Source organism: Aquarana catesbeiana, linkage group LG03 (assembly GCF_042186555.1).
Source record: "Aquarana catesbeiana isolate 2022-GZ linkage group LG03, ASM4218655v1, whole genome shotgun sequence".
Classification (NCBI taxonomy): Eukaryota; Metazoa; Chordata; class Amphibia; order Anura; family Ranidae; genus Aquarana; species Aquarana catesbeiana.
In genome coordinates this window covers 338,832,133-338,859,847 of record NC_133326.1, presented here as the reverse complement: position 1 = coordinate 338,859,847, position 27,715 = coordinate 338,832,133, and positions in this window count along the sequence as shown.

Below are 27,715 nucleotides of genomic sequence, written 5' to 3'. Positions count from 1 at the left end.
ACACAGCAGCCTTTGCACAGCATATCAGAGCGGCCCAGGGGGCAATTGCATCCCTTCCCCCTGTCCCAGCCCACCCCTGGTTCAGAGTGATGTGCAGTGTTAGCTTTCTGCCACACATAGCGTTTTAATTTTAGGCCAAAAGTTCAATTTTGGTCTCGTCTGACCAGAGCACCTTCTTCCACATGTTTGCTGTGTCCCCTACATGGCTTCTCGCAAACTGCAAACAGGACTTCTTATGGCTTTATTTCAACAATGGCTTTTTTCTTGCCACTCTTCCATAAAGACCAGATTTGTGGCGTGCAAGACTAATAGTTGTCCTGTAGACAGATTCTCCATCCTGAACTGTGGATCTCTGCAGCTCCTCCAGAGTTACCATGGGCCTCTTGGCTGCTTCTGCTTTCCTTGCCTTGCCTGTCAGTTTAGGTGGACGGCCATGTCTTGGTAGGTTTGCAGTTGTGTGCCATACTCTTTCCATTTTTGGATGATGGATTGAACAGTGCTCCGTGAGATGTTCAAAGCTTGGGATATTTTTTTTTAAACCTATCCCTGCTTTAAACTTCTGCACAACTTTACCCCTGACCTGTCTGGTGTGTTCCTTGGCCTTCATGGTGCTGTTTATTCCCTAAGGTTCTTTAACAAACCTCCAATGGTGTACAGAACACCCCCCCCAGAAATGTAATTTCCTGCTTTGTGTGTGTAGCTCTACCCCTGGAGGAGCCACTTACGTATGTTTGGTTTCCGTGCTCTGCCTCTCAACCCTAAGAATAGTCTCAGCCTCTCTAGCACACCTGACAATAGTGTAAGTGCAAGGACCAATGAAAAAATACACATTATGATAAAACACATTTTTGGAAATATTTTATTATATCTTTTCATGTGATAACACTGAAGAAATGACACTTTGCTACAATGTAAAGTAGTCAGTGTACAGCTTGTATAACAGTGTAAATTTGCTGTCCCCTCAAAATAACTCAACACACAGCCATTAACAGTGGCAGCTGGTGCTCAAAATTTTTTGGGGGGTGCAAACAAACTGAAACATTCAGAAAAAAACCCATCAATTGCAGCCTCACTGTACCATCAATAGCAGCCACTGTGCCCATCAATTGCCGCAACTGTGCCATCAAACGCAGCCACTGTGCCATCAAATGCAGCCACTGTGCCCATCAAACGCAACCACTGTGCCATCAAACGCAGCCACTGTACCTATCAATTGCTGCCACTGTGCCATAAAACGCAGCCACTGTGCCCATCAAACACAGCTACTGTGCCATCAAACCCAGCCACTGTGCCCATCAATTGCCGCCACTGTGCCATCAAATGCAGCCACTGTGCCCCATAAAATGCAGCCACTGTGCCCATCAATTGCCACCACTGTGCCCATAGATAGATTCATGCAATGCATGAATCTATCTTTTGGTGCTAGAGGGGGGTGACAGGAGAGAGGGGGCGGCACCCGTGCGCTCTTATGGACGCACCTCCACTAGCCATTAATGTCTAAACCGCTGGTAACAAAAGTGAGTATACCCCTAAGTGAAAATGTCCAAATTGGCCCCAAAGTATCAATATTTTGTGTGGCCACCATTTTCCAGCACTGCCTTAACCCTCTTGGGCTTGGAGTTCACCAGAGCTTCAAAGGTTGCCACTGGAGTCCTCTTCCACTCCTCCATGACGACATCACAAAGCTGGTGGATGTTAGAGACCTTGTGCTCCTCCACCTTCCGTTTGAGGATGCCCCACAGATGCTCAATAGGGTTTAGGTCTGGAGACATGCTTGGCCAGTCCATCACCTTTACCCTCAGCTTCTTTAGCAAGGCAGTGGTTGTCTTGGAGGTGTGTTTGGGGTCATTATCATGTTGGAATACTGCCCTTCGACCCAGTCTCTGAAGGGAGGGGATCATGCTCTGCTTCAGTATGTCAGAGTATATGTTGGCATTCATGGTTCCCTCAGTGAACTGTAGCTTCCCAGTGCCGGCAGCATTTATGCAGCCCCAGACCATGACACTCCCACCACCATGCTTGACTATAGACAAGACACACTTGTCTTTGTACTCTTCACCTGGTTGCCGCCACACACGCTTTACACCATCTGAACCAAATAAGTTTATCTTGGTCTCATCAGATCACAGGACATGGTTCCAGTAATCCATGTGTTTAGTCTGCTTGTCTTTAGCAAACTGTTTGCGGGCTTTCTTGTGCATCATCTTTAGAAGAGGCTTCCTTCTGGGACGACAGCCATGCAGAACAATTTGATGCATTGTGCGGCGTATGGTGTGAGTACTGACAGGCTGACCCCCCACCACTTCAACCTCTTCATCAATACTGGCAGCACTCATATATCTATTTCCCAAAGACAACCTCTGGATATGACGCTGAGCACATGCAGTTAACTTCTTTGGTCAACCATGGCTAGGCCTGTTCTGAGTAGAACTTGTCCTGATAAACTGCTGTATGGTCTTGGCCACCGTGCTGCAGCTCAGTTTCTGGGTCTTGGTAATCTTCTTATAGCCTAGGCCATCTTTATGTAGAGCAACAATTCTTTTTTTCAGATCCTCAGAGAATTCTTTGCCATGAGGTGCCATGTTGAACTTCCAGTGACCAGTATGAGAGAGTGAGAGCGATAACACCAAATTTAACACACAAATTTACACTGTTATACAAGCTGTACACTTACTACTTTGCATTGTAGCAAAGTGTCATTTCTTCAGTGTTGAAAAGATATAATAAAATATTTACAAAAATGTGAGGGGTGTACTCACTTTTGTGAGATACTGTATATTCAACTAATTCAATTAGAGAGCAATAACTGAGATTAAGAGCAATATAGTTCAATACTATATTCAGGCTGCTTTCAGGGGATTCAAAACCTGAGAATAACCCTAAGAACAGAGGCAAACACTTCAATAACAACTAGAAAAGCTACAATTTCTGGGGAAATTGCGTGAAATGTTCTTGCCTCCACCTACAGTAGTCTACAACTGGAGTGGGCGGAGTAACTGGGTGGAGTGGCTTGAGTAAGTGTTGAAATAAATAAATAATTGTGTTGCGCTAGAAAAAATAAAATAAATACGTATCCAAAGTATATAATTCAAATATGAATCTATAAGTGACAAATGCAAAAATAAATACCAATAAATATTGAACAATAATTCATAAGTGACAGTCCGTGATGGAAAACTAATTATTAAAGTGCAGCGTGCGTAGATAATAACGCTGGAAAGTGCATACATATACTGTAGTAGTGCACAATATTTCCAAAAAAAATTGATAAATGAAAGTTCATATGTGATAGATGTAAAATATCAAATATATAACACAGTGTCCATCAGTGGTGTCATCCAGCATGCTCATCCAATGTGTGTAACTGAATGAATGAATGAATGAGTGACTTGTATAGCGCTACCTATGCGAACTGAATCGCCTCAGGGCGCTTTTTATGGTAACTGCAAAACCATGCTTCGGTGCACTCCAGTGACCCCCCAAAAGCTTATGCGCTCACCTCAGAGCGTGTGACACAGTAGCTAAACTATGTCTAAACACGCTTTGGAGCCACCCCTGGGCTCTATAATGAAGTGCAGGTGCCGATCTCCAGCTGGTTCAGTCAGTACCGCTCCAAACCATAAATAAGAAAAAACTCCATAGTGTAATAACGCAAGGATTTATTTAAAAAACACACTCCCCACAACGGGGTACTCACATTGCACAGGTGCGTGAGTTCACCATTCTATTCCAGGCTTTCAAATGTTAGAAGAACGCCGATATGACGTGTAGTATGGTATGCTCGTCTCCTCAATACACCTCCGTGCTGTCAGCTCCGTCCCAGCTCCTCCCCTACGCGTGTTCGACACAGGGATCACATGTCTTCATCAGGGGGATCTAATTGGATGGGTGCTCTATGATCCAGATATAGCAACGGCAGCCATTTTGCCATGGACCGCAGACATTATAGTAATGGGCTTCAGCTGTTATCCCACATTATAATATAATAACACCTACGATCGGTGGTAGAAAAAAACTGTCCCATCAATAGAGGGATCAATTGCCTAGCGATCTACCAATGAATGGGAAAATATATAATGCATGTAATTTCCTGAAAATTAACCCAGGACGGAGCTGTATGATCAAACAATACCATACCACACCTCATTGATATACATAGCATAGAAGAACCTAATAGACTTAATACGCTATCAGCGTGGAATGAAAACTCAAAAAGACAGTGCAGCTATAAAAATAAATTATGCAATAAATATTAAATTATAAAAAAATGTATAGAAAAACGTCACTTTCTCTAACAGGCCAAATATATTAACTATACTATACTAATAAAATTAAATTCATATACAGCACAAAGTAGGAGTATAAATACCAAATTACATAATACTTTATTAATTTAATTAACCCCTTGCGTGGTGTTCAACAATATATATAAAAAATAATATACATAAAAAAATCAAAAATATAAAAAATATATAAAAATCTAAAAAAAATTATTTTTATATATTATATGTAAAAACAATGAATTCATACTGGATAAGATTAATATATAAATAATAGACTAATAAGACGGGTATATATACGGCCATCTGCAGGGAAGAACGAACATTTCAAGCCCTCTGCAGGTTCATCCTATCTAACTACACGTTTGGATGCACCCCATCACACATTACTACATCATGTTGATTGATGCATTGTGAAACTCATTGTGTTAGAAATGAACCTATATAAGCAATATATAAATAAATACCCTCTATGAATAAGTATGAATCCCGAAAATAATGGGATAGGAAAAGAAACAGGGTAGGAAAACCCACTAATAGATGTGAGCAGGGGGTTAAAAATTTCTAAGAAAACATTTAAGATCAAATTCTTTATTCAGTCCACCAGGCGATGAAGAACCAAGCTGGTGTATCCACCAGGATTCACGCTTACTAATTTCTCTAACATAGTTAGAGCCTCTCCAGTGGCGCTTAGGTGCCTCTATTCCCCAAAATTTCATTCCAATAGTGCTTTGATTATGCACCTTTTTAAAATGTATAGAAAGATGATGTTTATCGGACCCCTTACGTATATTTCTTACATGCTCTTCTTTACGGTCCTTAAGAGTTCTAGTGGTCCGACCAACATAGATAAGGTTACATGGACATTTTAACGCGTATACAACCCCAATTGTATCACAGGATATGAAGTCTTTAATAGTGTATAATTGATCGGTTCTCGGGTTAGAAAACTCTTTCACTCTTTTGTTGTTTTGATGGTGGCAATATGATGGGGCAGTTTTGATGGGGACAATTTTAATGGAGCAGTTTTAAAGGTGGCAATATGATGGGGCAGTTTTGATGGGGGCAGTTTTGATGGGAGTAGTTTTGATGGGGCAGTTTTGATGGTGGCAATATGATGGGGCAGTTTTGATGGGGCAATTCCGTTGGGGCAGTTTTGATGGTGGCAATATGATGGGGCAGTTTTGATGGGGCAATTCTGACCGGGCAGTTTTGATGGAGACAATATTGATGGGGAAATTCTGATGGGGCAGTTTTGATAGCAGTATGATGGGGGCAGTTTTGATGGTGGCAATATGATGGGGCAGTTTTGATGGTGGCAATATGATGGGGCAGTTTTGATGGTGGCAATATGATGGGGCAGTTTTGATGGGGCAATTCTGATGGGGCAGTTTTGATGGGGCAATTCCGATGGGGCAGTTTTGATGGTGTCAATATGATGGGGCAGTTTTGATGGGGCAATTCTGATGGGGCAGTTTTGATGGTGGCAATATGATGGGGCAGTTTTGATGGGGACAATTTTGATGGGGCAATTCTGACTGGGCAGTTTTGATGGCAATATGATGGGGGCAGTTTTAGCAATTCAGCTATTCAGCATTCCCATGCATTTTCCCCAGGAAATGCATTTTCTAGTTAGTGGGACTGCTTTAGCAGCCCCACTATTGTTATTCGATTTTATTTATTTTTATTCCGTACGTTTTTTGGCTCTGCGTAACTTCTGCATACTTTCAGCTATTAAAACCATTCAACTATTAAAATGTCCGTCTCTTTCAGCTGATGATGGGACTTTTTCAACTTTTTTTCTACTATTTATACTTTTTAAAATATTAAGCTTTTTAACACTTTTTTTAACATTGAAGTCAATGGGAGCATGCTTGAAATCCTTAAAATCTTCTTCCGCTCCCAAAAGTTTCAGCTCCTTCATACTTTCACCTACAGATGCCAAACAAACTTTAAAATGTTCACAAAATATTCAGCTATCTGACTATATCTTTTCAGTTTGATATCTTTTACAGTTTTTGTGAAAAAGCTTTTTGTTTAGAGGTCATTTCAGGAAATTTTAGCCATTAATCAGAGTGTACTGTGTTGCTTTTGTTGCCATGGTTACCAAAGCTTCTGTTATACACAGGGGGAGAGGTGGCTGGAGCATCTCAGCTCTGATTACAGAGCCCGGGGGAGGGGACAGACACACCATGTACTGATTTATAATAGAGGAATATGATGGGGCAATTCTGATGGGGCAGTTTTGATGGTGGCAATATGATGGGGCAGTTTTGATAGGGCAATTCTGATAGGGCAGTTTTGATGGAGCAATTCTGATGGGGCAGTTTTGGTGGTGGCAATATGATGGGGCACTTTTGATAGGGCAATTCTGATGGGGCAGTTTTGATGGTGGCAATATGATGGGGCGGTTTTGATGAGGCAATTCTGATGAGGCATATTGCCACCATCAAAACTGCCCCATCAGAATTGCCCCATCAAAACTGCCCCATCATATTGACACCATCAAAACTGCCCCATCATATTCCTCTATTATAAATCAGTACATGGTGTGTCTGTCCCCTCCCCCGGGCTCTGTAATCAGAGCTGAGATCCTCCAGCCACCTCCCCCCTGTGTATAACAAAAGCTTTGGTAACTATGGCAACAAAAGCAACACAGTACACTCTGATTAATGGCTAAAATTTCCTGAAATTACCTCTAAACAAAAAGCTTTTTCACAAAAACTGTAAAAGGTATCAAACTGAAAAGATATAGCCAGATAGCTGAATATTTTGTGAACATTTTAAAGTTTGTTTGGTGTCTGTAGGTGCTCCATCATATTGCCACCATCAAAACTGCCCCATTAGAATTGCCCCATCAAAACTGCCCCATCATATTGACACCATCAAAACTGCCCCATCGGAATTGCCCCATCAAAACTGCCCCATCAGAATTGCCCCATCAAAACTGCCCCATCAAAACTGCCCCATCATATTGCCACCATCAAAACTGCCCCATCATATTGCCACCATCAAAACTGCCCCATCATATTGCCACCATCAAAACTGCCCCCATCATACTGCTATCAAAACTGCCCCATCAGAATTGCCCCATCAATATTGTCTCCATCAAAACTGCCCCATCAGAATTGCCCCATCAAAACTGCCCCATCATATTGCCACCATCAAAACTGCCCCAACGGAATTGCCCCATCAAAACTGCCCCATCATATTGCCACCATCAAAACTGCCCCATCAAAACTGCCCCCATCAAAACTGCCCCATCATATTGCCACCTTTAAAACGGCTCCATTAAAATTGTCCCCATCAAAACTGCCCCATCATATTGCCACCATCAAAACTGCCCCATCAGAATTGCCCCATCAAAACTACCCCATCATATTGACACCATCAAAACTGCCCCATCATATTCCTCTATTATAAATCAGTACATGGTGTGTCTGTCCTCTCCCCTGGGCTCTGTAATCAGAGCTGAGATGCTCCAGCCACCTCCCCCCCTGTGTATAACAGAAGCTTTGGTAACCATGGCAACAAAAGCCACACGGTACACTCTGATTAATGGCTAACATTTCCTGAAATGACCTCTAAACAAAAAGCTTTTTCACAAAAACTGTAAAAGATATCAAACTGAAAAGATATAGCCAGATAGTTGAATATTTTGTGAACATTTTAAAGTTTGTTTGGCGTCTGTAGGTGAAAGTATGAAGGAGCTGAAACTTTTGGGAGCGGAAGAAGATTTTAAGGATCTGAAGCATGCTCCCATTGACTTCAATGTTAAAAAAAGTGATAAAAAGCTTAATATTTTAAAAAGTATAAATGGTAGAAAAAAAGTTGAAAAATTCCCATCATCAGCTGAAAGAGACGAACATTTTAATAGTTGAATGGTTTTAATATCTAAAAGTATGCAGAAGTTACGCAGAGCCAAAATACGTACAGAATAATAAAAATAAATAAAATCAAATAACAATAGTGGGACTGCTAAAGCAGTCCCACTAAATAAAATCAAATAACAATAGTGGGACTGCTAAAGCAGTCCCACTAATAATATATATGTGAAATAACAGTAAGTGGTCTTGCTATGCAAGAACACTTAATAAATCACAATATGGCAATCTGTACCAGCTTGGTTACCTTTAGGCTAGGTTCACACTGCTGCGGTGCGGGAACGCTGCAAATCTACTGCGGGTTCCCGCATCGCACCGACTCCCACAGCGGTTCACACTGCCATATGCGAACTGCTGGGGAGTGTCATACAATGTTAACGACACCCCCAGTTCAGCTTGCATATCGCACTACGAACTGACAGTTCAGACATGAATCGGAACGCATAGGTGTGAACACACATGCGATCTGATTCTGGTCTGAACAAAAAAAAAGGGTCCTGTGCGTGTTTGGACCCAATGCGGTGCGATATCAGCCATACTATCTGTATGGCTGATATCGCACCGCACAGACATCGCATGTGATGTGAACAGCAGTGCGCTGCGAATCACATGCGATGTCTGCCATCGCAGCAGTGTGAACCCAGCCTTACTCAGATCGGCTCCATGAGTCCAGGCAGAAGGAAAACAGAGGAATGACCCTCTTTATGTCAGGCCTCTCTCTTCTGTCCCCTGACACCACAGGCTCAACTTCAAACACTGTACTCAAAGCACTATTTAATGGCTTAACTTCCCAGATAAACTGTTCCGCACACTGCATATACAGAGCCCTGAGTATGTGCATGCAAGCCTATATGGCATTAGAAGCTTCAGTCCTTTTGAAGAAAGATGAGTATTTAAATCTTCAGCTAGCCACTCTCATTGGTGCACTTAAATTCCTGAAAACCAGGGCCAAACAACACAACTAGCCCGGATTGTCAAGTAAAGAATGCAGGATCTTCCTCACCAAGGTGAAAGGACAATGGTGTCTGTATACAGTGTCTCTGTATCTGAATGGTCTTGTGTCCTGTGGTACTACAGGTGTCAGCAAGGTGACTAAGAGCAATGATATCTGTATACAGTGTCCATACAACTCTATCTGTGTGCAGTGTCCTTATTTCCTGCAAATGGGCAAAATCACTCTCACCCAATCCTGCGGTCAAGGCCCAAACGAACGTCCTGGAACAAGCAGGCTCTTATATTGATCTGACTGGTATCCTCATACTGGAACGCCTCACGCCGTCGATGCAGGTGTGCCTGGATATGCACCCAGGATCCCCTCTCAAACTGGATACCCCCGGACCGGCTGTGGATGTCTGTAGAGAAGCGGTGGACTGACCTGGGAGGCAGCACCTCTTCCCTAGGTCCAGTCTCTTGTCCTGCCTTGTGGAGTCTGAATCCCCTCAGATAAGCAAGATGGAGTCTTTAGTTCCTTTTCTCCCAGAGCATGCCGGTCTTTGTAGTTCCTACCCCCATACAAGGCTTTGGGGCCATTTTATATGAAGGCTACACATCCCAGGATCCTTTGCAACTTCTCCTGCTACTGTTAAAGTCCTTCTCATTGGCTCCTTTAATTAGCTTCCTCTGATTGGCTCATGTACTTGGCTTCTCTCCTCCTGGCAATAGGAGCAGAGAGCGGCCAATGCCTGTGCGAGCGCCACTCGCTCTGCCTGAAGTCAGTGTCAGTGAAAAGAAGGAGGTGGGAGAAATCTCCCCCAGACATGACAGGCGCACTCTCACTCTCTGGAAAGCCTGTGTGATTCCCGTGGCAGCCAGCTTGGTAAGGCATGGGAGAAAAGAGGCACCCGCTACATGTGATTGGTTCACTGATTTTCTTAGAAGTCTGCATTAAGATACGTACCAGTCAGATTTCTAGGCATCCTCTGTACCAAAATAAATTTTTGGTGAGATACTCCCAAGAGGTTAATCACTTCTAAAGGGATGCCACGTGGAACTTTTCTCATTTGAGCACTGCAGGTGTATCAGCTGAGTATTATTGTGGGGCATTTTGCGATTTAGAACATTTTTGATATTCTTTTGCATGCAGTTTTCATGCGTTTTGCGTTTTTTTCCTCCTCCATAACAAACTGTGAATAGCTGCTTGTTAAGGTGTGGGCGGCCGCTGCATCCTTAACAAAAGATGAGTCATCAGCTGGCAGCTGGTAATAATTGGCAGCAATAAAAAAAATTGTGAAAAAAAAAGGCGTGCCCCCCCCCCCCCCCCCCACCATGCATACCAGGCCATTTGGGTCTGGTATGGATTTTGAGGGGAACCCCATGCCAAAAAAAAAACATGGGGTTCCCCCAAAATCCATAACAGACCCTACATGCAGCCTGGCAGGTCAGGAAAGGGAGGGTACAAGCAAGTACCCCCTCCTGAACCATACCAGGCCACATGCCCTCAACTGGGGGGTGCTGGGGACATGTTGGTGCATGTTCTTAAATAACTAAGGGGCAGGGTCACCTGGTGACATAAGCCCAGCATGCCCCTGGCTGACGGTGTCACAAGGGGGTGGGAGTCCAAGTTGCGGTGACATCAGCGGGTGACCCTGCCCCTTAGTTATTTAAGAACTGGCAGATGACGGAGCTGGCAGACGGTGGGGGCCTTTGGCGGGAGTGGACTTTTTTCTCTTTTTTCAGGTCGGCGGTAGCGGCAGGCATCGTGATTGATGATAGATTTACTTCCGGGGACATTGTTTGTTTGTTTTTTACGTAATTTTTTATTTTTTGGGGTGAAGGAATATGGGTACTGTGTACCCCATACTCATTCACATAGGGGGGCAGGGATCTGGGATCTTCCAGATTCAGATAAGCCCCCCGCCCACAGACCCCCACAACCACCTGTGGGGAAGAGGCCCTTGTCCCCATCAACATGAGGACAAGGTGCTTTGTTGTGGCCTAGTATGGGTCCGTAGAGGGAGGGGCTCGCTTGTCCCTTCCCTTTCCTGACCTGCCGAGCTCCATGCTAGGATAAGGGCCTGGCATGCATTGGGGGGCCGTTTTTTTTCTCAATTTTTTTTATTGCCGGCAATTCTTTTTTGTTTTACATTTAGCTGTCAATGGGGAAGCCCGCTGACAGCTGATACACTTATTGGTTGTTAGGGACGTGGTGGCCGCCGGCTATTCACAGTTTGTTGTGGAGAAAAAAACATGCAAAACCCATCTAAAAACGCATCAAAAACGCAACATTTGTGTGTTTGGTGCAGTTCCATTGAAATCTATTAAACGCAAAATGCAATCTGGCTGAAAAACACATATATGTGAACATGTACCATAGTTAATTATGTTAAATGGATTGTAGTGCATTTCTGCAAACTGCAAATGCACAAAAAACACATAGAAAAAAAGGGGGAGGATGCACAGAAATGCATCAAAAATGCAACAGAAACGCATTGAAAAATGCATAGAAAAACACACTAGAATGCATCAAATATGTGCATGCAGAAACACACCCGGAATGCATCCAGACTGCGTTTCTATGGTGTGAACTGGCCCTAAAGGCATGAGGTTTTTTTTTTACCTTAATGCATGCCAGAGACAATACTAATGCTAATTAGTACTAATAGGTAATTATACATAACACTTTGAAATTAGCAGCTAACAGCAGAGGGTAGAAAAGCCCACCACACCACATAGGAAGAAATATTTCCAGGTACATTGCAGACACATGACTTTTTCAAGGGAATTGTGACTTTTTTAAGGGTTTCCCTTGAAAAAGTCACGTGACCGTTGACGCAACGTGTCGGGAGGAGGAACCTGTGACGTCAGCCACAGGTGTACGGTCACACGAAGAGGCTGTGAGGAGGAGTGAGCCTAACTGTTATTGACAGCTTAACACGCTTATACAAACCGGGCGTATGTGAGTGTATCAATTGCAGTTCATTGATCCCGTCTCTCTTGCCAGCAGTGTTACACTATTTTTGTCCCTTTCTGTGTCTTTTGAGAATCGGGAGCCATGTCCTTCAGTAGGAAAGATATAGAAAAGGTGGTTTATTCAGTTTGATCTGTCACCTGGGTCGTGAATCAGCTGGATTGTCATATGTTTGCTGGATCAGGACTCATCAGGCTGTGTCTATTCATATATCTTGCTAGGGGCAACATTATGGGACTATTTATAGAACTTGTTTAAAGCTTGCGAATTGATGCCTTTGGTATAGGAGGTCCAGGGACGTTCCAATTTTATTGTATTTTATACTTTGCCACCTTTTTCTAGTAACAGTTTTTAGTGTCACATAATTATTGATTTACTATTATAATTTTATTTCTTTATATCCTCATATGTTTGTAATAGAAGTCCTTGTTGGAATGCATCTTATGATGAATACAGATTATCATTATAGAGCTATGTGCCTAAATATGTAGAGCTATGTGCCTAAATATGTAAATATATGAATTTTTGTATCATTTATAGAACTTGTTTAAAGCTTGCGAATTGATGCCTTTGGTATAGGAGGTCCACGCAGCACTGCATCATATATTTGTTTTTGATGATTAAGACTTGTTTTGATATATAAGGTTTACTTTCACTTGGTGGTTTCTGCAGCACTTCACTGCATTACACATATTTGTTTTGATATATCACAATTGTACGGCACATTTGTGAATGACATTTCACTTTTTTTTTTTTTTTTTCATTTGGTTTTTTATGTACAGAGGAGGTCCTCGCAGCATTGCACTGCAAAAAATTGTTTCCTTCAAAATCTCTATAGCATTATACGGCACATTTTTGTGAATATTATTTCACATTCAAATCTCTACTTTTTTATCTTAATTTTATTAGGTTTTTTATGCACATAGTGGCACAGTGTTTTTATATATTGATATAAGCGCACCAATCTTATTTTGTTCGTAATTTTGCACTAGTGAGAGATCACCGCTATTGGTTTGCAGCTCTTATCATTTTATTTCATTTTATTTTGTTTACCATACCAGCGCTTTAGTATTACATACACTGTCTAGCCTGTGCTTACAGTGCAAATAAACAGCATTTGCCTGTTTAGATATTGAACCAACACTTTTTTTCTCAATGCCAGCAGAAATATATTATGCTTATTTGCACATCGTCAAAATACTCTAAACCTGGTTAGGAACGTTAAAACAAGAAAATGTTTTTTGTAACAGTGGTAGTCTCATCCAGCCTAGGTTGGGTAATTTCATACTAGTACAGCCTGCTCTGTATAGCTAAATCTGCTACTGGATACAGTGAAATAAAAATTTGCAAACTCTGAAGCTCTTTTATTCCTTTATTTGATATATAAGATTAATGGTTATAATAGCTCCAATATTCATTGTTTTACAGTATGTAAGTCAATAGGAATAGCGACAAACCAAATAAGTAAGTTGTCTTACACAAATATATCCATGTGGTGTCAGTATGACATTGTGGCTCTTCAAAGAAATGTATGTATTAAAGGGCTGAGGAATTGCTCCCATATGAAGAATGACTTCAGTAGGACCAGAGCCGAACCATACAATATGTGATATTGTGAAAATTCTCTGTGTATAATAGTTTCCTGAGACAGTTTTCACTTTGGAAGTACATGAATTTTATTCTGAAGTGTGACTTTTTTAATAAAAATAAATCATCTGTATGCAGTGCTGGCATTTTAGATCTGTGGGTATAGAATATCTTTTTCTGCTACAACAAATCAGGAATTTTGTTTCAGAAAAGGTTTAGTAAATTTAGGGTTAGTTTAAAGTTAAAGGTCGGAAGTCAGTGGTTAAGGTCAGGGCACAGTGACATGGTTCCCTAAATGACCATTCCCTGAACTCACCTTCACAGAGCTCCCCCGTTTCATCTACCTCCAACAGAACTACTGCAATAAGCCCCATATATGCTCTATGTCTGTGAGTTGGGGGTTTTAAAGAGATTCTGTCATCTTTCCTATTCATTCCCTTTAAGGGCTCGTGTACGTTGTAGAGCTGTAGATGGGCATTGATTTTCTTGTGTTAAAAATGCACATCAAGTGCAGGTCAGCAGATTTCTATTAAACTCAGTGGAGTAGTGTAGATGACAGTCCAGAGGCTGCATTTGCATTGCTTTGCATTACATTTCTTCTGATGCAGGATGTCCTACTGAGATACATTTCAGCAGCATTTGATCAGTGCTGATTTTGAATGGGAAGGGCTGTATTTAATATGACTGGTCCACTGTTCACTTCTCCTTAAGATTAATCTAAATAATCAGACGAACAACAAAATTCTTTTTCGACTAGGTTGATGCCTTTATTACTTAGGTATTGGCCACAGCTTGCCAACTGTAAATAACCATCAAACCAGTAAACATATATATAGCCAACACCAGATCCCTTAAGAGCCCTTTCACACCGTGCATCGGCGGTAAAACATCGCTATTTTTAGCGGCGCTTTACCTTTGTTTTTGCGGCGCTATTTGCTATCTGAAAAAGGGTTAAAACCGCCCGCAAAGCGCTGCTACAGCGGTGCTTTGCCTGCGGTTCGGCGGCGCTGCCCATTGATTTCAATGGGCAGGGGAGCTTTAGGAGCGGTGAGTTCACCCCCAGACGTCCAGGTTCGGCTCAGGGGGCTTACTAAGGGCTTCCTGCTCCCCATTCAGCGCACTCCATCAGCCATCTGCCACCTCAGGCCGCAAAAGGGATAACAGCCACTGTCAGGAGATCGATGATTACCTTATCGACTCCCTGACCGACACAAAGACAGAGCAGTAATAAATAGTCCTGCAATAATACATTGAACATGTCAAGGCCCATCTGCACGAAAATAACAGCGCCTACCCTCCAAATCCACACGACGAGCGAAATAGCCCTATTCACTTTAATACGCGCCTTGTCAAGGGCTCTGAAGTCCCTGGCATGACGCCAGAAAAAACAGGGGAGGATCTCTGACCAGACCATAAGAACATATGGATGTTCATCCAAAAAGGCTGTCAAGTCATGATGCATCGCCCAAAGAAGTGCTCGGAAGAAAACAACCCCAAGATCATTACCCCCGATATGCAGCAAAAAAACTTCTGGAGGTCCTTCCAGCATCACACGATTGTGAAGTAAGGGCAGAACCTCGGCCCAAAGCATACCCCGGACCCCCAGCCACACCAATTTGATTTGGGATGCTGGGAAACCCAGTTGCAAACCACTTTTTCGAAGTTCCGCTCTATGAGCTGCCCAGAAAACGAAGGAATGGCCCACGATCCAGACCACGGTTTGCCGCTGACCTAAAAAGATACAAAACAAATACAACATAGCAACATAATAATTCAACAGATGGAACCCGGAAGGCAGCAGTCAAAAACCCAGACACCTCCCAATCGTACCGAGTTGCCCACTGAACTGGTCATATTTCCATTCTGTGAGGCCTCACATATGTGCGATAGCAAGAAGACTTCCACCGGCCGATCCTCTGAACCCCATCCCTGGACATGCCCAATCTGGCAGCCTTCATGGCAGCCCAAATGCGGAAGGAGTGTGTTCCATAGTCGGACGCCGACAGACCCAATTCAGGAAAACAACGTCACAGGATACGCGTGAACTGGAAATGTGAGATTAACACTCCATCCTCATGCAATAGAGGACAGTAACCCGAACAGTAGGCCAAATCACTAAAAAGGATGCCAAACCAGTGACAGGACACGTCACACAACCAGGCAGTGCGAATAAAGGAATAGACACACCCCGGTGAAACTTATCAGTCGTTAAAGAACATACTGTGATCTCAGTACTATCACGCCTCTGTTGTACATCCTCCGCTTGGAGCCCTTTTGCCGTCCGCTTGTTGGTGCGAACTAGTTCGCTTATGCGAAAGGCACCAAAAAGTGTAACTTCGTAGGGGGAATGGCATAACTTAGGTAGTACCCGCATCATGTTATGTTAAAATTTTCCCAGGTAATCAGTCTATGGCGATCTGCATGCGTTCGCATCCTTCTCCACCCCTTCAATGCCTGATGAACTACGAAAGGCTTGGTGTAGTCAGGATATCCCATTAGTTTAAAAAGAAAGGCCAGCGCAGCCAACTTTCTGTCAATCACTGCAGGTGATTCGCCCCAAGCTAATGAGTCACTCATAAGCAGATCCTGTCGGCTAGTACAAGAGCGCAAATCACAAGCCATTCTCCGTCCGAAATCATTGCAGCCACACCTTAACATACGCCGACCAGATAGATGGGGCTAATGAACACCGAATAAATGCCCACATACCTGTTAAACGAGGGTCCATAACCAGTCCGGACAGGGGTCGCTCTCCTCCTGTGCCTCCGGCGCCAACTTCCAGAAGCGGTCCCACTGGAAGTGAGAAAGAGAGTCGGCTATGTCATTAAGCAACCCAGGAACATGAATTACTTTAAACAGCAAATTAAAATGCAAACGAGATAGAACAAATTGTCTCAATAGTGTAACCACAGTAGGAGAAGAGGCCGACAAAGTATTGACAGAGGAAACCACCCCCATGTTGTCGGAATAAAATAGCACTGATTTATTGCAGAGCAAAGGACCCTAAATCTCAACCGCCACCACCAAGGGAAAGAGCTCTAGAAGTGTCAGGTTTTTTGTAAAACCCGCATCAACCTAACGCTGAGGTCATGCAGCCGCACACCACCTACCTGCAAAGAAAGCCCCAAAACCCAAGGATAATGCTGCATCAGTGAACAAATGACAGTCCGTGTCATATGCTGAGATGTTAAATGGATAAAATGGTGTGGATCCCAAACACCCGCCGTGGCCAAAGACAAACGGTGTAAAAAATTTGGCCCTCCGGCAATACTCTGCAAGCAAAATTGAGTTTACCAAGCTGCGATTGTAACTGTAACAGGGTGGCCTTCCTAACCTGCAAGGCTAATTCGATGCTGACGATCAAATCCGAGATTTTGTCAACAGGCAATCTACAGAAACCCTTGACAGAATCAATTTCAATTCCCAAAAATTTTATGACAGTGGAGGGTACCTCCATCTTGTGAGACTACGCAGCAGGAGCTTGCAAACCTGAGAACCGCAAGGACTGACACAGAGGAAGTCATCAAGATAATGGACTACATAATTAAATCCTGTGTGAACCCTGACAACCCATTCCAGGAAGGAGCTGAACAACTCAAAATATGCACAAGAAATAGAGCAGCCCATCGGAAGGCACCTGTCAACAAAACAGGCCCCGTCAAAGCGACACCCCAGAAGGAACAAGCTGTCTGGATGAACTGACAAATAGCAGAAAGCCGCTTCAATATCTATCTTCGCCATAAGTGCACCCAGTCCCAATGATTTAACTAAAGAGAGAGCGGCATCAAAAGATGTGTACGAAACAAAAGAGAGATCTTTACTAATGCCATCATTTACCGACCTCCCTTTAGGGAATGATAAATGATTCCTTCTTGGGGACCACCCCTAAAGGGGATACTACCAAATTGGGAAGAGGAGGCTTAGTAAAAGGGCCCGCCATACGGCGTAAAGCAACCTCCTTGGCCAACTTCTCCTGGAGAACCACAGGGTATCTAGCATATTTCAAATTACGGGATGATGATAACAAAACCATGATCAAAGCCATACTCCAATAGCGCAGCCGACCACCTGTCAGAATACCTATCGAGCCAAGGTCGAATTGCCTCAATGTTCACCGTCAACCTCCCCTTTTCCAGAGCTGTCTTCTGGTTTACGGATCAGGCCCTTACCTATTTTGAGACAGCGACTGACGGGGTGGTTATCTCCACATCCTGAATATTCGTACCGGAAACAGCAAGTAGAACCCCACTTGCAATGGGAATCGTTAAAAGACCAGCAGGCCTCTTTTAACAGTTCCATGGGCCCCTGCTCCTACAGAGGTGGTGCCGACTGAAAGGGAGAATGCACAGATGTATTGGTATACACACCCCCTTTAGAATACATGACTCGCATCCAAACGCCAATATCCCTATGATCCCAATTAAGGTCAGAGCGAACAGACATGCGTTGCCGGAACTGCTCAATATACCTAAACCAAGCTGTTCCATCATAAACCCTATGGACCTCCCAAATGGAATCAAGATAGCAAAACAGCACAGAACAGAGTTCCGGCTGCTTCTCACCCACTACACTTCCCAAGATCATAAAGGCCTGAAGCCAATTCCCAAAGGTACAGGGGATCAATCAATAGCGCCTCCTGTCATCATCCTCCTCTTTGCGGTGATCCTTACCCTTTTCCCATTTTTCTAATGAGAAACGGTCCAATGGGAGCAATGTAAAAATGTCAAAATATTCCCTTTTACAGATTTTTTCCCTAACCTCCTGTTTAAGGTGAGCACCCAGGGGGTCCTCATAGCAGACATATGAGTGCCCTTTTTGCCACATCAGAAATAGGGACAGGCTTGTCAGGCTGCTTGGCACTACCCGACCCGCCGTTTCCGCCGCCATTGAGGAAGAAGCCCCCACCACTGTGGCCTGGGCAGCCACAGATGACATGCCCACTGTAGTAGCCATAGGCACAGGTACATGTGGTAAAGTACCCCGCCGTGTGGAAACCCAGACCACACTAGGGTTCGTAGCTCCACCGCTAGACCCCGCCTCCAAATCCTCCAGCAGGGCCCAGATACCATGTACGAACCTGTGAACCTCCCCATTCTGTGTGGTGGGAATGCGTGTGCGAGCCAATGAGTGTGAGAGCTCACCCGTTGGAGGCACAAGAACATCGCTCCTGCCGGCCGAACGATCTAGACTTGGCCCATTGGTGCCCGATGAATCAGAGGCCACCACCATGCCGCTCTGGATGCGCTGTGGAGAAGCCATCGGAGGTGTAGATTGAGGCCTGTTGCCAATCCCTCCCGACATAGAGACCTGTGGAGACAAAGAAGAGAGCGGGACAACCGGGGTGCCCCCACAACCCCCCCACATTGGACCGCCCCAATGTCCCCTGGGAAGGGGGGGCGGGGTGACATTAATCCATCAGGAGCCTGATATGAAGGGGTGACCGGGGGCTGGGACACAGAGAGTAAGAGAGAACTGTCTTGCATAGGTAAAACATTACTAGCTGGTGGCTGCTGATCAGGAACCAGCCACAAGGGGGAACCAAAGGGAAGCACAGGAGACATCTGAGGCAGCGTAGAGGAGAGGGGAGGAGAAGAGAAGATGTCGACCATACTCACTTGCCGACCTGCTGGGGACACCATAGGAGGATGTGGTGCGGCTCTCTTCGCTCCCTGAATCCTGGGCTGATCAGAGCCAGCAGCCAGGAGCACTGAACCAAGTTCTAACAGGGCGGGAGCTCCACCCCCTGAAACTCCGGTCAGCTCCCAGGACACATGCTGATCATCAGAAGCATCTCTCTAGGTAGAGGCACCCCATCTCCATCGAGGAAACCCTGACCGCTTTAAAACAATTAAAAACAGGCAAAAGCTCAGGCCCAGACGGCCTAACTGTCAGTTATTATAAATAAACCGACACTCTCATTCTCCAGTTTGTCAGGGTGTTCAACAATCTACCATCCTCCAAAGTTACCAACAAAGACATCCTAGAGGCCCACATTACACTTATTCTGAAGCCGGAAAAGACATCACAATGGTATCTAACTATCGTCCCATATCACTTCTTCGTAGACTCGAAGCTCTATGTCAAAGTTCTGGCAAACTGCATTCTCCCCCTACTCCCCAGATTAAATTCTTTAGATCAAGTTGGATTTGTCCCTGGTAGAGAGGCCAGGGATAACACCATAAAAGCCCTTAACATACACCAATGGCTCTCAACAGCGCCCACTCAGGGCTTCTTTTTATCCCTAGATGTGGAGAAGGCGTTCCACAGAGTGGCTTGGGACTACATGTAGGTGAGATTACGAGTGATGGGATTGCCACCTCGCCTACTTCAAATGATACTTGCACTATGTTCCTCCCCCACAGCCAAAATGAGAGTAAACGGCTGCCAGTCGAACGCCTTCTTCATTTCAAACGGTACTCGTCAGGGGTGTCCCCTATCTCCCCTAATTTTGGTCCTTACCATGGAACCCTTGCTTCACAAGCTAAGAGACAACCCGGCTATCAAAGGCATTGATATCAATCATAAACAATATAAAATAGCAGCATACGCGGATGATATCTTACTCTTCCTTTCAGACCCTATAACCACCATCCCCAACCTCCCTAAAGACTTCTCGCTTTTTAAAACAATGTCCAATCTCCAAATAAACTTCACAGAATCAAAAGCCCTGAACATAACTCTCCTGACAACAATAGTATCACAATGTAAAAGTAATTTCCCCTTTGGGTGGGAACTACACGCGATCACCTACCTGGGTACCCAAATCCCTACCAAACTGATCTCTACGCACAAAACTTTTTACCCATTCTCCAGACCATCCAGAGAGACCTTCATAAATGGCATACAGGCCCCTTCTCGTGGTTTGGAAGAATGAATGTCCTGCCCAGACTTCTTTACCTTTTTCAGGCCATCCCCATCAAACCTCCCCTTTCTTTCTTCATCGTTAAAGAGAATGTGCAGAAATCTCATCTGAACCTCCAAGACCTCCAGACTAAGCTGGGAAAGACTAGTACTCCCCAAACTGAAAAGGGGATTAGGCCTCCCAGATATCCAAAAGTACCACTGGGCATGCCACCTGACCAAAATTGTCGACTGGCACATACATAAGACCAGTAAGGACTGGATTCAACTTGAAAATTCCTTTGCACAGACACCATTATCTCAGCTGCCATGGATCAACCACAAATCCATCCCTAAATGATACACCACACACCCGCTAATAGGTGCTACACTTTAGATCTGCCTGCAAAAATCTGAAACTGACTCCTTCACCTGGACCAATGACTCTGGTAAACCAGAACCCCGATTTTTCCCCAGGTCTCTCCGCACACAACCCAAACGACGTGCCCCACAGACCCCAAATTAGAGCGCAACAATTCTTTCAAAATGGCAAACTCTTGTCTTACCAAGCAATTTCCTCTAAATTCCCAGAACAAAACATCCCCTTTTATAAATTCCTACAACTCAGGCATTTTTTCCACGACGCCAAACCCAACACTCTCTGGTATCGGGACTACACCCCCTTTGAATCACTCTGCAACAGGGGAGAACCCCAAAGACACTTAATCTTGACAGTATACGCGCTCCTGTTCTCGAGATGCAACCCAAAAGAAGATAAAATCATCTGACAATGGGAATCTGATCTCACCATAGATCTAACCAAAGATGAATGGGAACGCATATACAGTCATATCCACAAAGGTTCCATCAATACCTCCACTCAAGAAAGTAGATACAAAATATACTCCAGATGGTACAGGACACCCGACAAGCTCCACAAATTTCTTCCCAGCGTCTCTCCACTCTGCTGGAGATGCAATTCAGTATTAGGCTCTTTATTGCACATATGGCGGGACTGTCCGCTCATACAATCGTTCTGGAAGGAAATCCACCTAATTGTTCAAATCACTTCATACACCCCCGATTTCACTCCCGCGCAATTTTTGCTCCATCACACCTCCATACCTCTTTCAGCATACAAAAAATCCCTCACCCTACACCTCATTAATGCTGCCAATCAATTAGTACCAGTCCACTGGAGGAGCACCACTCCTCCTACAATTTCATAATGGCTCCAAAGGGTTGATAGAACAGCAGAAATGGAAAACCTTATACACCAAGCCAAAGACAACCCAACAAAGTATAGGGAAACCTGGGCATGCTGGATACACTTTAGGGATTCCACAGATGCAAACAATCTAAATACTAGTTCATCTTCACCCAAGTAGGGAAGAACAATCCTGGACTTCTCAAAGACGCTTAGGATCTCCGCCGTCCCCTTCCTCCTCCCCCCAATCTAACCAGCTCCCCCATCACTACTTTTGACGCCTGATAACCTTATCAGACTCCTAAAATACGGTCTTACTTGCTCACTCAGGTAGGAAAATACCCATGAAAGGCCACCAGAGGTCTAGATTGTCCCACACTTGGGAAACACACAGTCACGACAGGGCTCATCTATGCATCACAGTATACCGAATCTGTTCAGATCACATGCGCAAATGCTTACGGGCCCCCACCCACTCACAGTTAAATCCCTTTAGGGGTGAATGGGTTTAGAGGTGGCCTATTTCGGTTTACACCTATCTACTACTCTGAGCCCCATCTACATAACCACCCCAACCCCCCACTACAGAGACGCTTAAAAAGCACCACAACTCCATCCACAACAATCAAAGTACTCCCACCTGGGAATAGAAATGTATAGACACAAAAGTTTAAGTTTAACCTTCATTTCAAGAAAACACTCGGACATCGATTACCATTGCTCCAAATATGATATATAATGTATGTCTTACATCTTATCTTGCCGATTGTTTATTGTAACCTTTCTTGTGATTTCTGTAAACCTGAAAACCTTAATAAAAGTTTCTTGAAAAAAAAAATGCTGTGGCTGTGAAGCAAAGCTTCGTGACCGTGGCATTTGAACAGCACGGCCAGCTGTTATTTTAGAAATTGGGTGGGCAGCTGCCTGTTTTTACCACCCCCCAACTGCCTGTCTGAAAGAGACCCATTTCATTACCTTGTCTTTGTACTTTTATGAATTTATGTCTTACAGACCTATGTCGAAAGCTAATAAGGATTAGATTCAGCCCTCCACAACAGTGGCGTCTCCAGCTTTCATATTTAGGGGGGGCACATGGGGGGACAGGGACAAAAGTAGGGGGGCAACTATACAATGCAATATATATATATATATATATATATATATATATATATCCTGGGGCCCTTTACTACGATCCCACAATGGCCCTTTCACATGTTCTGCAGTGAGCTCCCTTCCTACTGTATTGGGGTCCCACCCCCAGGGTGGCAGAAAACAAGAGATATATGTCACCAGCATACCAAGAAAATATAATGGTCCAAAGCAGTGGGAGATTTATCAGGGTTGCAAAGGTTGTCTTGCCACCGGGTCCTGGTGTTCTGCAACTGTGGGGTTCCCCAGTCTCCTCTTGCTGTCCTGCCCCTGCTATTGACAGCGCTGGTCTGGCATCTCTTGGAATTCACAGGCTAGTTTTCCTGTCCTAAGAACGGGAGAAATCTGTTTTTTCAGTAACTGAGAGTCCTGGTGGAGTCCTTCCTGCAACTCCCTCTTCTCCCTGCCAATGAGGATGCAGGGGAAGGAGCAGATCGGGTAGCCGTTGTTGTGTGAGCACTCGCATTATGCAGTGTCAGCGAGCAGAGGGAGGGGGGAGGAGTCACCCGCAGGAGCTGACTGGGGATGCTCTCCCTCTTAGACATTGCCTTTTTGTAATTTTTTTTTTTTAATTGGGGGGGGGCACATGGTGGGGCACAGCATAATATTGGGGGGGTCAGGGCCCCCTCTGGCCCCCCTAGTGATGCCTTTGCTCCACAATAGTCCCAGTTTCTCATGTGGCTCTTGGTTTTTATTACTGTCCGGTTTTTATTACTGTCTATGCCCCATTAGGGAGATTGACCCACTCTAATTATCCTGTTTACCATTATCACTAAGACTGAATGTAAAAGAAAATCCTACAGTTTAGATTATTACCAGAATAGGAATACAGGGTAAATCCTCCAATAAGGACACTAGTACTGCTGACGCTGGTGCCTTACTTTAGATTTATTTGGATTTCCTCTCACTTCCTATTGTTTCTTTGGGACAGGAAATGAAGAAAAATCTCCCCAACGGGACATGGAAAACTGACAGACAACCCTCCCTTACGCTAACCAAAATGAAAAAAAAAAGTTTTTTCTTTTGTTCTTAGTTTAGGAGGGAACTTTGGAGAGATTTCCTCTTACTTCCTGTTGCATATCATGGACATTGGTATATCTCCCTATAAAGATCCAGACAGGAAAAAAAATGCAGGTATTTTAACCATTCATAACTACACCAAAATATGTCAAGAAATAAAAGTTTAGCTGAAGCTGTGCTTTCTGTATTTTTATCTGTACAATGTATTTTTCTTTATACTCCTTACATTTAAAATGTGTAAAAGATACATTTATTAAGCTGCTACAAACAACAAAAAGGCAATCCAATGAAAGCGTAACAGAGAAGGAGAAAAATGATCCTTTACGGATACGGATATTTAATAGCTCATGTTTTTCACCATTGTAAAGACAATGGAAATGTGAGTCTTCTGAAGGGAAGATTAGGGCCTGCCAAAGAAAATACCTTATGTCAGCAAAATCAACTTGGCTTATTTACCTAAGGCAAGATCTGACTTAAAAATAATATATGATATACAATTAGTAGCATGAGTAGCATTAGTAGCAACTGGCAAAGTTAGTGATTGAGGCTGGCTGGGCTGAATTTTGCATTGCTTGTGTTACTGACAGTAACTGAGGCTAAGCCGAGTCTTTGATTGCTTGTGTTACTGACAGTCCAGCCTGGCACTGGCAAGCTTGTTGTGATGCTCACTGTGTTACCCCTCAACTCTCTGATTCAGAAGTTGGCACCACAACATGTCTGTCAGTGCCAGAGCCAGGCTGGACTTTCTGTTGCACTCAGTGGCCTGCTCTGGCCCTGTTTTACCCTTGGTACACACATACGTGGTGCAGGAAATGCTGTGATCACTGTGTTTTGTGATCTGTCACAAAACACAGTGTCAATTTAAAGTTAACAACACCCCAAAAGAAGGCTGCAAACGGAGTGCTGAACCGGATAGCATGGTTGGTTTTCAAAAAAAGGTGCCTGCACTTCTTTGGTGAGATGTGGTGCGATTTGAGCCCATTCATAATGAATGGATTCAAATCACACATGCACAAATTAGCCTGTGAATGGCACATGAATGCGGTGCCCTCCTGTGCGATTTACATGCAAACTATAGTGTGAAAACAGGCTTATTGTGTTGATTGTGGTGCAATCAAGGCCCATTCATTTTGAATGGCCTCAAATTACACCAAAGTCATGCATGCACCAATTTTGGAGCCGCACTGCAACCAGTTTGCATGGTCATTTTGTGAATGCGATCTGGTGCAGGCAAACACACTATGTTTTGCGACCTTTGTTTGGGGTGTCATTAAGATAGCACTGACACCCACTGCAGATTGCAAGGGCAGTGTGATTTGAATAAAGTGCATGAAACATGCACGGATCGAGAGTTTCCTATATTTTAGTGTACCTTCATTTATCTCCTAAGCAACAGTGTGTTTTTCTCTGTGGATGCAGGAAGGTATGCAATTACCCACCTTTCCGAACCAGCTCAGATGTGAACCTAGCCTAAAGAAAAGTCAGTGTATTCCTGGCTGGTAATATTTAAGTTGGTTTTTTTTTTGGATTCTGTGATAATTTAAAATTAAGCACATGTGAACACTGCACAATAGTGGGTTGTGTGCTGGGTAAAGTCCTGTATGCTGGGTGTAATTCTCAGCCCTGTATGCTGGGTGTAATTCTCAGTCCTGTATGCTGAGTGTAATTCTCAGTCCTGTATGCTGGGTGTAATTCTCAGTATCTGTATGCTGAGTGTAATTCTCAGTATCTGTATGCTGGGTGTAATTCTCAGTCCTGTATGCTGAGTGTAGTTCTCAGTCCTGTATGTTGGGTGTAATTCTCAGTATCTGTATACTGAGTGTAATTCTCAGCCCTGTATGCTGGGTGTAATTCTCAGTCCTGTATTCTGAGTGTAATTCTCAGTCCTGTATGCTGGGTGTAATTCTCAGTATCTGTATGCTGAGTGTAATTCTCAGTATCTGTATGCTGGGTGTAATTCTCAGTTTTTGTTTGTTTAATATCTGTTTATTTTAGGAAAAAAGCAGATAGAACATACAGGAATATTCAAAGTAGTTAGTGATAGCATTTACATGAGCTCACATGCGTACAAGATCAAGCAGATAGATAATTCACATCCGTAGGCCTCCAGGGATGGGGGGATTCAATGAAAAAATCTACAGCAAGTGACCTAAGTAGAAGATTGGGTCTAGGCGGGCATTAGAGCAAACAAAATTATAAGTAATCAATTGATGTAGTAAGGTTTTAAGAGGAAAAAGTGGCAGACAAAGAACATAAGGAAAAACAAAGAGAGGGGGGAGAGGTGGGAGGGTAAGGGGGGGGGGGGGGGCAAGAGGGTGGATTGCTGGTAGTCATGTTAACTTCTAGATATCAAGCACACAAATAAAATCAACAACGGTGTACAGAGTGCTATATAAGCAGATTTTTGCGTTGGTTAAGATGGTAAAGTAGTCGTTTTCGATTGAGCGTCGTGCAGGGTTGTAGATATGATATCTTTGTAGCAAGGGGTGGATGTGAATTCGATCCAAGGGGTCCAAATTAAGGAATGGTGTTATAGGTCCAATCCTATAGGTGGGTCAACAGTAAACGACCAGCCTGTTGTTGATGCTTTCCTCACAAGGTCCAAGGGATCGCTGTAACTTTTTCTCCGGTCTCCACGGTCCTTTCCTAGAAAAATGTTTCTTCATCAAGTCACGTGTGTTGTGACGCAACTAGTCGGGAGGAGCTTGGTGACGTCACTTCCGGTTACGGCCGTGACCGGAAGTCTTTTCATTTGTTTGACACTTTTTTTGCTGCCTGGCCTGCTGTTACCATTTTTATTGTACAGGAGTTTTTAGATTTTTTTAATAAATTACTTTTGAACCTTTAAACCTACTACACTATGGAGAGCCTTCTTTTTTATCTTCTAGCTTGCGGATTGGGAGAAACTTTTTCCTAGGAAAGGACCGTGGAGACCGGAGAAAAAGTTACAGCGATCCCTTGGACAGGCTGGTCGTTTACTGTTGCCCCACCTATAGGATTGGGAGAAAACTTTCCTCTAGGAAAAGACCATGGAGACTGGACAAAAGTTGCAGTGATCCCTTGAAAGCTGTGAGGAAAGCTTCAACAACAGGCTGGTCGTTCATTGTTGCCCCATTAGACCGGTTGGGGTCTATCTATAAGGTGAGAGGCTAGCACTGCTGAGGGAGGATTGCAGAAAGACATGTTTACCATCTTACATCTTTAATTTGGACTCTTTCACCTGTCCTTATCCCCCTTGTCTCTTTGGTTATCTACTCTGATTTATATTTTTCACTTTGGAACTGATCATCTTTCTGAGTCACCTGATTTTTTTTGGAGGCTGATTACTCCTGGGAATCAATTTACTTTTAGTTTAGCTTTATGTGATACACTTTACTGTATTTCATTGCATTACTGCTCAGATATATATTATGGGATGCACCTTTTAGGACTTTGAACACATTTATATGTCATGTTAGTGTCATTGTGTCAGGGAGGACGTCTGCAGAGTTCAGCTGTTGCTTCCAGGCACACACCTGTGCGCAAGCGCCAACCAAGAATTACCAGAACTACCAAGGGTGCTTCTGCAGACGCGCATGCGCGTGTGTGAACGCACGTTGGCACGGGCGTGCACACACCTGTCACCAGAACTGGCGCCAGTTGGCCTATTTAAACGGAGCTTCAATGCTGGCTAGTTGCTGCTTGGTCTACAGGGTTACCTGAATCCTGATTGCTGTTTGTTTGACTTCTGCTACCGATCCGGCTTGTTCCCGACTACCGCTGCCTGCTTTCTGCCCTGACCCCTGGCTTCCCACGGACTGATCTCTGTCTCCAGTTCCTGTTACCTAGTATCTGTTGCCAG